The 11,864-nt window shown below is 46.7% G+C and overlaps 1 pseudogene; it reads left to right on the top strand.

Moving 5' to 3' along the window:
- Positions 1 to 3,492: 3,492 nt before the first annotated feature.
- LOC144139905 (uncharacterized) lies at positions 3,493 to 5,357 on the top strand (annotated as a pseudogene).
- Positions 5,358 to 11,864: the final 6,507 nt, after the last annotated feature.

Consider the following 11,864-nt stretch of genomic DNA (forward strand, 5'->3'; position numbering starts at 1 on the left):
CTCAACAAAATAAAAAAAGCTGCGAAGCGCAATCCCTGAACTACACGAGTATTTTCGCACCTGGAAAGAAAAATCAAACGAATAAATACGGCACATGACCCAGTAGGTACCATTCAGGCAGCTAAGTCGGCCTTACAACATGCTCTGCTTAACGACAGTATTTTCAGCATACTTCGATTACCATTTAAGCACACCAAATTTGTCTACAAATGAACCAGAAAAAGGTGTGCTTTTTCCCTCTCCACTTTCTAAGCTCATTTTATCCAGTTCTTAGGTAAATATTTATACAAACCCCTTAGTTTCGATAAACGTGTCAAAAATAATGCTCGTCCGCCATCGGTAAACTCTTTTTTTGAGACGTAGACGGCGTTGGGCTCATGATTACGCTAGGCTGCTTGCTTTTACCTCAATATACCGTCAAAATTAGAATACAAGTGTTCATTATTAGTCCCTTACAAAACATAATATTAATCCCCTTTACATATTTCAACGTAAAGCACTCCGGTTCATATATCCAATATATTGTGCAACTGACTCTCCTACATAGCTGATGAAAAAAAAACAGAATTCCTGCACTACAAACTCGAAAGGAAATGCTAAAGCCAACGTTTCCCGATTTATTTAAAAAAAACCTTTTTCTACAATATGACTCCTACATCATGCCATCCACAGCGCGGCTGTTTTAGAAATGGGCTCCTCAAATAACCTACATTCCACTACGCGAGAATAAAATTCGTCAAATACTCATTTTTTCTTGAACCAGAACTGAGTGGATCCAGATAGCACACTCTAACATTGCACCTTAACTAATGTCCAGGAAATCTTTGCTGAGATATATATCTACACACATGTGGGTGTTTGTGCACCTCCCGGCTGCCCCTACATAAGCCCACAGTATGTATCAAATAAATTATTAAAAATAAAAATAATAAATAAACGAATAAATAAATAAATAAGTAAATAAAAATACCCGAAAAAATAAATAGGTACAAAAATACATGACTAAATTACGAGGGTGCCTCGCTAGACGTGCGCCTGCTGCGCACCTGTCACGAGATAGCACCAGAGAAGCGCGCGCCATCGTATGTTCTCAAATGACGCGGCCACTTCAGTAGACAAGTGCGGCACGAGCATAAGCCCAGTTCCAGAGTGGGCAGCTCTAATAGGTTGGCGCCGCAGAAGCACGGGCTGTGCACCGTCACCATAGAACATTCGGCAGTTGGCTGTAGAGACAAAGGTTCTGTCGCACATATTGCGTTTTCAGCTAAATTATTTCAAAAGCGAAGCTTTCTATGCCACTTTCGGTTGTCCAAAGTTACCCCAAAGGTACTCAAGGGAAGCAAACATATACAAGCGCTTAAAAAGGCTACGGAATCAAACCAGGGAGGAGGGCGGGAGAATTCTTAGTTGTGTCAGTCTTGAAAATTTATATTGTCTATTTTATTGTGACGTTTTGAGTGGTGCAAAGCCTCTTACCAACGACACACACAGAAAGCAATGTGCTACCTCAATCGTACATCCTAACGTTTGTCTTGTTCACACGGTACACTTTGGAACAAGCATGAATTGCAGAAAACAGAGAACAGCACCCCTCTGTCTCACGCGTTTTTAATCCGATGTCTATCCGATTGAATATTTCCAAAACCGTCGAAGCACTCTAGATTATATACTTCGTCTTTGACTCAGCATGCAAGACAGAAGGTTTCGCATTGTAAACATCATTCGGGCAAGAAACTGACTTTGATTTCTTGATCAGCGGGGCTTTTCTTCACTTTAAAATGACAATGTTACACGAAGCCGCCCCCTGCCGACCGGGAAGAAAGCCTTCGTAACCAGAAGAAGATAAGTAGAGGAAAGCTACGATAGCTTGGAGTCTTGGTAATTGAACTAACGTAACTGAACCCCAATTACCACCGGTAATTCGGCGAACATACGTCAGCTAACATACGTAAGCCTGCTATCAGCCTTACCTACCTAAGATTGGAAGTAGTGGTGATTAGGCTTACGTAGATATAGATGTAATATCCGGGTAGAGGGAAATTGTACTACAGTTGTTGAATGCTGAGCTAACGGATGCAAATTTTGGCTTCAGGAATGGGTTTCGAATAAATTGATTGTACTAGCGTGGGTCAACACCACACGGCGAGTGATGAGGAAGTGTCTGTGAATGCGTTCGGCGCTGGGCCTCTTAGTTTCGCAAAGCTAAAGTTTTATTAGTACGGAGCCACTTGAAGGGGTCTTTTATAAGGTCTAAATGAATGGTTATAAACAGCAAATTTCATTACACATATACGCAGTGGGTAATACTCAGGTGTCAAAGAACGGCAGCTAAGTTAGGGCAACGCCTTCGCTTCATCATTTTTGTCTTCGAATACACGTGACCTTTTTTCACTATTACCATTTCGTGGGCTGCGACAAACACGTTCCCGAGCCATTTTGCTTTTCGGCAGTGGTTCATGCATGAATATTTGTGTTTTAGAGGCTGGAGGTATAATTGCCTTGACTTGCACTAATGATCTTGGCTTCCAAACAAGTAGCACGACTTGCGCAGCTCCCTGCGTTTCCTGCTGGCTGGTACGTAGCACTATTTACCCATCTGGTACTTGTAGCAAAGTCGGTGCCACTGGTGTAGGTTTTGCAAGGCTTGTGTACAGATGTCTAAGGCAATGTTACATTCTATCACTGTGGAACCGTACGACTTGCTTAACTACACAAATGCTTAAGCCTCTTCACATATTAGGGAATTTGTCTTTCTCATAAAGACCTCACATTTATGAAATTCTGTTGCTGCCCTGTTGAATTGAACGTCCTTATTTGAACCGAAGAGCTGGTACATGCACAACACACGGTAACCTCATAAAGTTCTCAAGTGGTCGTGTTTTAACAAGGCATGAGTGTAGAGATCGATTACTAAATACCTAAAATACCCCGCCCAAGTAAAGGTAAGCCTTTCGAGCGTTTTTTGCAGCATCGATACTGCAGAAATACGGTTTACGTGTTGCAATCAAGTCAATGATGGCTTATATAGCTTCGTTTAAACTGAGCCACTCACACGTACCTTAAAACTCTCTAGCTTTGTTTCTGAACGCTTGTATGAGTTACTCTGGAAAATAGCTTTGAATATTGTGCGGGCGTATCGCGTCGACAATACACAGGCGATGATGCACACCGTAGCAGAGCGCTTAAGAATATTTTGACTGACTGGGGTTGATTACACTCCGCCAAAATCTGGAAAACACAGTCAGTTTCGCTTTTCGCCATTTTGAGAAAGGCGGGTGTTATATTCAGTTTCGGTTTACTTTTATGTTCTTTCACCCCCAGGGGCGCGTCTGGTCTTTATGTATATATTCAATGTGTGAAGGACAATAAACGGCTTTCGTACGGTGGTGCTGCCGGTGCTTACGTCCTTCGCAAACACCACATTTGCGACGAGATGGGATAACAACACGTCAGGCTACCTTCAGCATCGAGTGCCGTCCAGATCTGCCCGCCATGAGTTTCCCCGGCCTTGTTCCGCCGCCGCCGTTCCTCCCGCCGCCCGGCCGTCCGTGACTACCATGGGAGGAGTGGGAGCAGACTTTCACAGTCTACCTTCTAGCGTCCGAAGCAGCTCAGTTCCCCCCGGAGCGACGCAAAGCCATTCTTCTGCATTGTTTGGGGGCGGAAGGGCAGCGTATTTACTGGACTTTACCTGCAGGGTCAAGCGATGCAGCACCAGCACAAGCAAGCGCCGCAGCACCGGCAGTACAAGAGGAGCCTCCCGCTCCCGCTTCTGACGAGTACGAGTCTGCACTCATCGCCTTACGGCAGCAGTTTTCTACATCGTGCAACGTCGTCGTCGAGCGTCATCGTTTCCACCACCGCAGCCAACACGCAGTCGAGTCCGTTCATGACTTTGTTGCTGCTTTGTGAGAGCTCGGTTCGCATTGTTCGTTCGTTTCACAAGATGATGCTCTGCGGGACCGATTTTTTGCCGGCGTTGCTTCCAACCGCGTAAGTGAATGGTTGCTGCTCGAGGGTTCCTCCCTTTCATTCGAGAGCGCAGTGCGGATCGCTCTTCAGTTTGAGCAAGCAGCTGAAGAGCTGAAGGAATTTTCTGCTTCGGTCGAGCCTGTTTCTGTATGGCGTCGTTCACAGTATTCGCATTCTTCGCGAAAATTCAATTCACAGCCACGAGAGCAGTTCCAGCAGAACTTTCCAATCGCGAGTGGTTCACGTGCGCCGCAGGGGCACCGCTTCCCTCGGCGACACAGCGATAGCCGGTCGGTTTCACCGCACTGTTTCCCATGCGGCTCGCGGAATAACCGCGCATCAGCGTCTCAGTGCACAGCGCAGGGAAAGAAGTGTTCATTTTGCGGTATCAAGGGCCACTTTCAGAAAGTATGCAACCGCAAGTGACAGACGCAAGGCAGGGTTCGTGAAGTTGGATTTGATGACGATGCTTTGTCAGATGAAAGTTCTGAGCATGTTTTGACTGTGCGGCATCCCGCTCGCAGCACAATTCACATACAAGTGCGCGTAGCGGATGTCAGCTTGGCATTCCTTGTTGACTCGGGGTCGTCTGTTTCGATTCTGTCAGAGCAAGAATTTCGCCGACATTTTCAAAGCAGTTTGCTACTCCCAGCTCCGCACATCACCTTGCTTGACTATTCTAAGCAGCCAATTTCCGTCCTAGGCTCTTTCCAGGCAGACGTTTAATTTAAAGGGCGCTCTGCACCACTTCTTTTCTACATCGTTCGCCAAGGAACCTGTCTGATTCGCCTTGACGGCATTAAGGCCTTAAATCTTCGTATTTAGGGCTCCACTCTCGAGTGCCTGCACACGTCCGTTGCCCCGCCACCGCGTGTCAATGACCCGACACCTTGTCACATTCCAACGCAGTCAATAGAGCAACCTAGGCAAGCAAACCTTCCGCCAGCCTTGGCACACGACTTCGGTTCACTTTTCAGTCCTGAGTTGGGCCTTGCTAAGCGGTTCACATATCCTGTGAAGACTCGGCAAGGCGTGCAGCCGGTAGCTTCGAAGCTTCGCCGTCTTCCATATTCACTTCGGGAACCAGTGTCAGATGAACTTCACAGGTTGTTGAGCCTTGACATCATCGAACGTGTCGATGCTTCTGAATGGGTTTTGCCCATTGTTGTCGTTGACAAGAAAGATGGCAGCATCAGGATGTGTGTTGTCCTTCGGGAGCCTATAAAGGCTATTGTACCAGACAGCTTGCCGTTGCCTTATACAAAGGAACTTCTTCATGCCTTGGTAGGCGCGACACACTTCTCGAAACTTGACTTGGCTTCTGCCTACCGTCAGGTTCTTTTGCACCCTGACAGCAGGGACCTGACAGCATTCATCACACATGAAGGGCTTTTTCGGTTCAAAAGAATTTGTTTTGGATTAGCTTCTGCGCCAGCGGCATTTCAGAAGATTATGGCCATAATTGTTGATGGCTGCCCTGGTGTGTTGTTCTACATTGATGATGTGATAGTCTTTGGCAAAACTGCAGAAGAACATCTTTCGAACCTAAGAACGGTCTTGCAGAAAGTCAAGGACGCAGGCCTGAAATTGAACGAAAAATGCCTCTTCGACGTTCCAGAACTTTCTTTCCTAGGTCATAAGGTCACGGCGCAAGGCATCACTCCGCTTTCAGAGAAAGTTGACTCGGTAGTTAACACTCCAGTGCCAACAGACGTTGCCACCCTCCGTTCATTCCTGGGTCTGATAGAATGCTATTTCAAGTTCGTTCCACGCTTGGGCCACATGGTCGAGCCTATGCGTTTCCTGCTTCGCAAGAATGAGCCATTCATATGGTCAGCCGAGGCAGGTGGCACTTTTCGGAGGGTCAAGAAGATGCTCTCTTCAAGTACAGTTCTACACATGTTCGATTCCACACCTCCAGTCATCGTGTCGACCGACGCTTCCAACTGTGGGCTGGGAGCCGTCCTGCAGCAGCAAAATGGCCACGAGCTCCGCACAATTGCTTTCGCGTCTCGTATCTTTCCATCAGCGGAAAGAAAGTACTCGGTCGGTGAACTCGAAGCATTGGCATGCATTTGGGCGTGCGAACGATGGCACACTTACCTTTCACTGTCGAGTACCGCAAGGGGTCCACCAACACAGTGGCAGATGCTCTTTCTCGGCTGCCAGCTCCCACGGCGGAGGCAGAGCTGGCCAAGAAAGAAAAAATTGTGTCGTTGGTCGAGCCGGCTTGCGTGACGAAGGAAGAATTCAAGCAAGCCGTCCTCAACGATGGCTGTCTGCAAACGATCAAGTCGTTCGTGGTCGGTTCTTGGCCACCACAAAAATCCGTACCAGAGGAGGCAAAACCTTTCTACTCTGTGCGCGAAGAACTTTCTGTTGTTGATGACCTTCTACTGCGCGCAGAGCGCCTCGTTGTTCTGTCCTCGCTAACGGCTCAGTTCATCGCCGTCGCCCACGAGACACATCCGGGCATCACGCGCACAAAGGCGCGACTTCGTGAGCTGTTCTGGTGGCCACGAATGGACAAGAAAGCTGAATCTGCCGTGAAAAACTGTCACATCTGCCTGGAGGCAGATAAGCCCGCCAGAACATCATCAGCGCCATTGCAGCCTGTTGACTGGCCTGAAAGGCCGTGGCAGAAACTGGGCCTAGACATTGTTGGCGCATTGGAACATGCACGTCACAATAGCCGATTTGCTATAACGCTGGTCGATTACCATTCCAAATTGCCAGAGATATATTATTGCAGCGAAGTTGCCACAAGCACCGTCAAAGACGTCTTAACCACTGTTTTTGCTCGTGAAGGATACCCGGAGGAGATTGTTTGCAACAATGGGCCACAGTTCACTTCACGTGAATTTATCACCTTTCTTCAAAACCGAGCCATCAAGCTGTCGCATTCGTCTATATACTACCCCCAGGCGAATGGGCAAGTCGAGAGGTTCATTCTAATTTTGAAGAACTTCATCCAAGTTTCACTTCTCTAAAGGCGACCTATCCCACAAGCAGTCACGGGCTACCTCGCTATTTACCGCTTTACTCCTCAGGCTACCACTGGGGTTACCCCAGCAGTTCTGGTGCATGGACGAATGCCCCGAACCAGATTGGATGTTCTGGGGTTTTCGGCACCAGCTTTTGCAAAAGACCCAGCAAAGGAACTGGCGCGACTGCGCCAAAGGGTCCGGCTTCAACAACAGGCCAGCAATGAGTACACGGACCGGAGGAGAGCTGCTAAGGAGCCGAAGATAGCTGTGGGTGATTTTGTTCGATCCAAGACGCCGTCCGTTCGCTTCAAGGGGGATCACTCCTTTTCCTCGCCAACTGAAGTGATGGAGAAGAGGGGACCTGCCTCTTTAAGACTTGCAGATGGCCGCACATGGAACGCTTCCAAGCTGTCCTAGGTTCCCGAGAGGGGCACGAGTCCACCATACCAACGTTCGGAGCTACCTGCGCCGCAGCTTCCGGTTCGAATGCCGCAGCCTGCCCTGCCGCCGCCGCCCTCTCCCGGGACGCAGCCGCCGCCCACTGGCGTACTGCAGCCTGCCGTACCGCAGTCGCCTGCTCCTGATCCGCATCTGCCTGTTCCGGAGACTGCCGTGCAGCAGCCGCCTACTCCTGGGCCACAACCGCGGTCTCCTGGCGTGTGTACACAGCTCTACGAGCCCACTAGCATCTCCGGCCGTGCAGCCGGTGCAGCGTCCCCATCAGCCGTCTCGAGAGCGCCGGCCACTGGCTTGGCTCAAAGACTATCAGACGCATTAGTTGTCTGTGTGTATAGAACAGTGTGTTTGTAGAGTGTAAGTATGTACAGTGCATGCTAGGGTTTTCTAACAATTACTAACAACTAATCACTAAGGGGGAAGGGGGAGATTGTTATATTCAGTTTCGGTTTACTTTTATTTTCTTTCACCCCCAGGGGGGCGTCTGTTCTTTATGTATATATTCAATGTGTGAAGGACAATAAACGGCTTTCGTACGGTGGTGCTGCCGATGCTTACGTCCTTCGCAAACACCACAGCGGGCGCGGGAGCCGGGTATTGAACCGGCATTCTTCGACCCAGTCACACGACGCCAAAGCCCCTGAGTTCCCCCAGTACGCAGGCAAATAACGTCGGCAATAAATTGCGCGCACAAGTCTGGCCCCTCGTTTGCACATTGTCATTGTTGGGGTGTTTTATGCACACCCGGCCACACGCAATAAAAACAATACACGCACGAGCGTTCACAACATAAAAATACCGGTAAAATTCGGTAGATGGCTCCAGATTTAACAAACTCTCTGGCTGCTTCTCTTAGCAAACGGAGGCAGTCCACTGTAAGGTTACCATGCATGATACATGAATATGTATTTCCGTTGCGGGCTGGTAAATTGTACAGCTTCGCACGTTCATCGTTCCCAACAAGTAAGGTTAACATTGCCTCAGAGAAACAGCTCGAAATTGCGTCAGAAAAAAAACGATACACGTAGAGTTTAAAAACAAATAGCCTGAGCAACAATCCCATGAAACAATAGTGTACATGTCAGTGAAGTGTGAAGCGAATGTATCTACTTGGGCCAAGTAGTAAACAAAAAGTTCTCCACCATAAGGCAGATATAATTGGAAGGATAGGAAAGGCGTTGAGCGCATTCGCTAGAAATTCTCAAATCATAAATGGCCGCCTGCCATTGTACCCTAAGAAGAAAGTGTGACAGCTGCATCGACCGGTACTGACATAGGGGGCAGAAATTTCGAGGCTCACTAAAAGGGGGTAGCTGAAATGGAGCACGACTAAGCGAGCAATGGAACGGAAATTGATAGGCGCACCATTAGGGACAAGAAGAGAGATTTGGTCGTCATAGAACAGACGCGTGTTAAGGACACATCAGCCGAACATAAGAAAAAAAATTGGTGTGGGCCTGGCATGCTATGCAAACGCAAGATAACCGTTGGCCATTAGCGGCACAGAGTACATCCTTCGAGAAGGCAAGCCTGGCTGGTTGGGAACAGAAAGTGGGCCGATGAGATCAAGAAGTTTGCCGTGATAAATTTGTTGCAGTTAGCATACTACAGGAATTAGTTGAGAACTATGGGACTGGCCTTTGCCGTGCAGTGGCTGTAGACAGGTTGATGATGCTGATATCAGCTTTGTCTGGACATATAAAATGTTTTTTTTTCTGACTGCTATTTAAATAATTACCTGTGCCTAACACCAATGTCCTAACGAAACAGCTGCTGAAATATTCAATCAGTTTGGAACCTTCCTTGTGTTAATGGCGTGGTTATCCGAAAAATTAGTAGGTACCAATCACTGTCCAAATCACTTCAGGTTTCGGCGAATGTTTTAATATGGTGTTCCTTCACGAGTTTTGCTAAATAAACTTTGCTTCGCTATCATCGAAGTTCTCTTCCAATAGGCCTGAACTTAATAGGCCTGAACTTAATAGGCCTGAACTTAATGCAGTGAAAACGTTTGCCTGTTGGTGGTCAAACGCTTTTGTGTTTCCGTTCATGCGCCGAAATTGCCTCAGAAAATCTATGCGGAAATTGCAAACACACTATAAACTCTTTACGCAGCATACAACATGGTATTCTTTTTTCAAACAAGAGTAGTAAATAAAGCACCGGACCTACGTAGCTGCTTAGGCGCTCCCGCTGCTTACGATAACGTTGCTGACCACGTAGCTCACAACGCCAGCCTTTTCCCGTGTAATCATCAAAGTAGCATTAGTATGCAAAAGACATCGTGCTCTCTGCAAGCCTATTATGGACAATATTACTGTTACGCGGTGGCGGCGGTGGCAGCAGAGGAAAGGAGTGACTTAATGAGTACTCAATGAATGAGTAATAAATGAGTACTAAAAGAAGATTTCGACTTGGTTTTCATACGTTACGGTTCGTAGATGAGTTTTTAGGTGAAGCTTGTGCTTCGTCTTGGAACACTGATCGCGCCCAGTTCACAACACATGACAACTTTCGCAGGTGCAAACAGTCCGCTCTTGCTTGCGCTGCATCAGTTGGGGAACCCGTTGGGTTCCTCTAGGTCTGTGTTCACAAGTACCGCAGAAGAATCGAAACTGCGGGAAAAAGAAAACACTCTGTGGTGTTCTTGTTTTCTGAAGTGTGCTCAAAGCCACTCACCTGTCATATCCGTGACGTAGACCTATGAACTCAATCTGAAGTTGAGTATAAAGGAGAAAACTGCACCGGGACACTTAGGTCTTGTAAGGTGTTTTGAAGACGAATGAGTACTGATTATCTATGACTTTTTTACTGCCGCGGCATATTTTCGGCTTTTTGTTTTTCTATGTGTCATTCGGCGCTAATGACAGCTAAAGCCTGGCGGGTCCCGCTTTGGGGCACTGATCTCTCGAATCAAAGCTCTCAGTGGCGGGCGTTTATCTGCTCGACTTACTTCTCACGCTCACAGGTTACGCAACGCACGCCGGAGTAATTCTTGTTACGGTATTATCAAGACGCCGACTTTGAAGAGCAGTAGCGCATGGAGATGCTAATTTCAAACGCTGGTTTAAAAAGCCACACAAAAAAATACGTTTCTATTTATAAATTTTATATGACAACAGCAAGTGTTTGGCCAGCAGCGTCCGCCGTATTGCGTGTAATCAATCGTTGGCAAAACGCCTTACAGACTTGTGGTTTTCGATGTACGCCGCTCGATGGCATTACCATATTTTTTATTGTGCTCATTGCCACCGAGAAATCCGGCCTATGTGCGGCACATAGCCCTTAACGATAGTGATAAAAACTGTATCGCCAGTGTCTGCGTTTTTTTTTTTCACCTTTTTCTTGAGAAGAATCTCACTGATTTTAATTATCTAATTCCTCCATTTGCTCACGTCGGTAGGGTTAACAATTCGAAAGCACAAAAGCAAAACTTTGGAAGCAAGATAGTTACAGTGATCGTGTTCATAGATTTGATGACGGCGTCAGACAACAGAAAGTAAAAAGTATTTTTAGCAAAAATTGAAAAAAAAAACCGTATACGTGGATTTCCTCTCAAAAACACGAATGTGTAACTGTAAACCACTAGCAACAGTTAAAATGAGGGACGCTTCCTTACAAACAATACGGAATGTAGGTTTTAACACGCTGATGTGACGCAGGCGATGAGGCGCGCTGTAGTTTAGGGCTCCAGATCAATTTTCACGTTGTGGGAATCATAAAGGTGAGCCGAAATCTGGAACACATGGGCGTATTTGCTTTTCGCCTCCATTAAAATGGCAGCCGGCCCGGCCGGGAATCCCGCAAGCTCCTTGTTTTCAACAGCGGAATGCCTTAACCACTCGGCCGGTCGCCAACAAATATTACAAATACTAGTCTACCACAGGGATGGACTATAGGCCCTTTATTTTTCTGGGCTATACCAAGAATATGCTTTTGAATTTGGAAATACAACGGCCTTTTGATTTACTCCGATAATACTAGCATTGACCATACCGCCAGAAATAAATCACGCCTGAATTAAAAAAAGGTAATCTCGTCGTTTCTAATTTCCCTGATATTTATGATACAATGGGGTTATTTTAAATGTTACAAACAAGTACAGTGCCGCTTCACAAAAAGAACAGCCTTTATTGTAACTCTGGGCAGCCTGAGAGTTTTACCTTCAAAATACAAAAAATATTGGAAGTACATAGATGTACACTTAGAAGACAAGCTTCCATGGCGCATAAATATTAAAGAAACTAAACAAATGATTAAGCAAAACTCTCCAGAGTTTGTAACGCCTCCCATGTAATAACTCTTTAAAACAATGATTATGCAATACCTTAGCGAAAAAATTCTAACATTACTCTGGCACTCAGTGTATTTGGAATAACGTATCGCTCTACTCTGGTACATCTATATTTGTCCGAAACGCAGCTCTTCGCGCAATGCTGTTCATACATA

This window comes from Haemaphysalis longicornis, unplaced genomic scaffold, assembly GCF_048455015.1.
Source record: "Haemaphysalis longicornis isolate Haplotype H1 unplaced genomic scaffold, Haemaphysalis longicornis Haplotype H1 scaffold_5, whole genome shotgun sequence".
Classification (NCBI taxonomy): Eukaryota; Metazoa; Arthropoda; class Arachnida; order Ixodida; family Ixodidae; genus Haemaphysalis; species Haemaphysalis longicornis.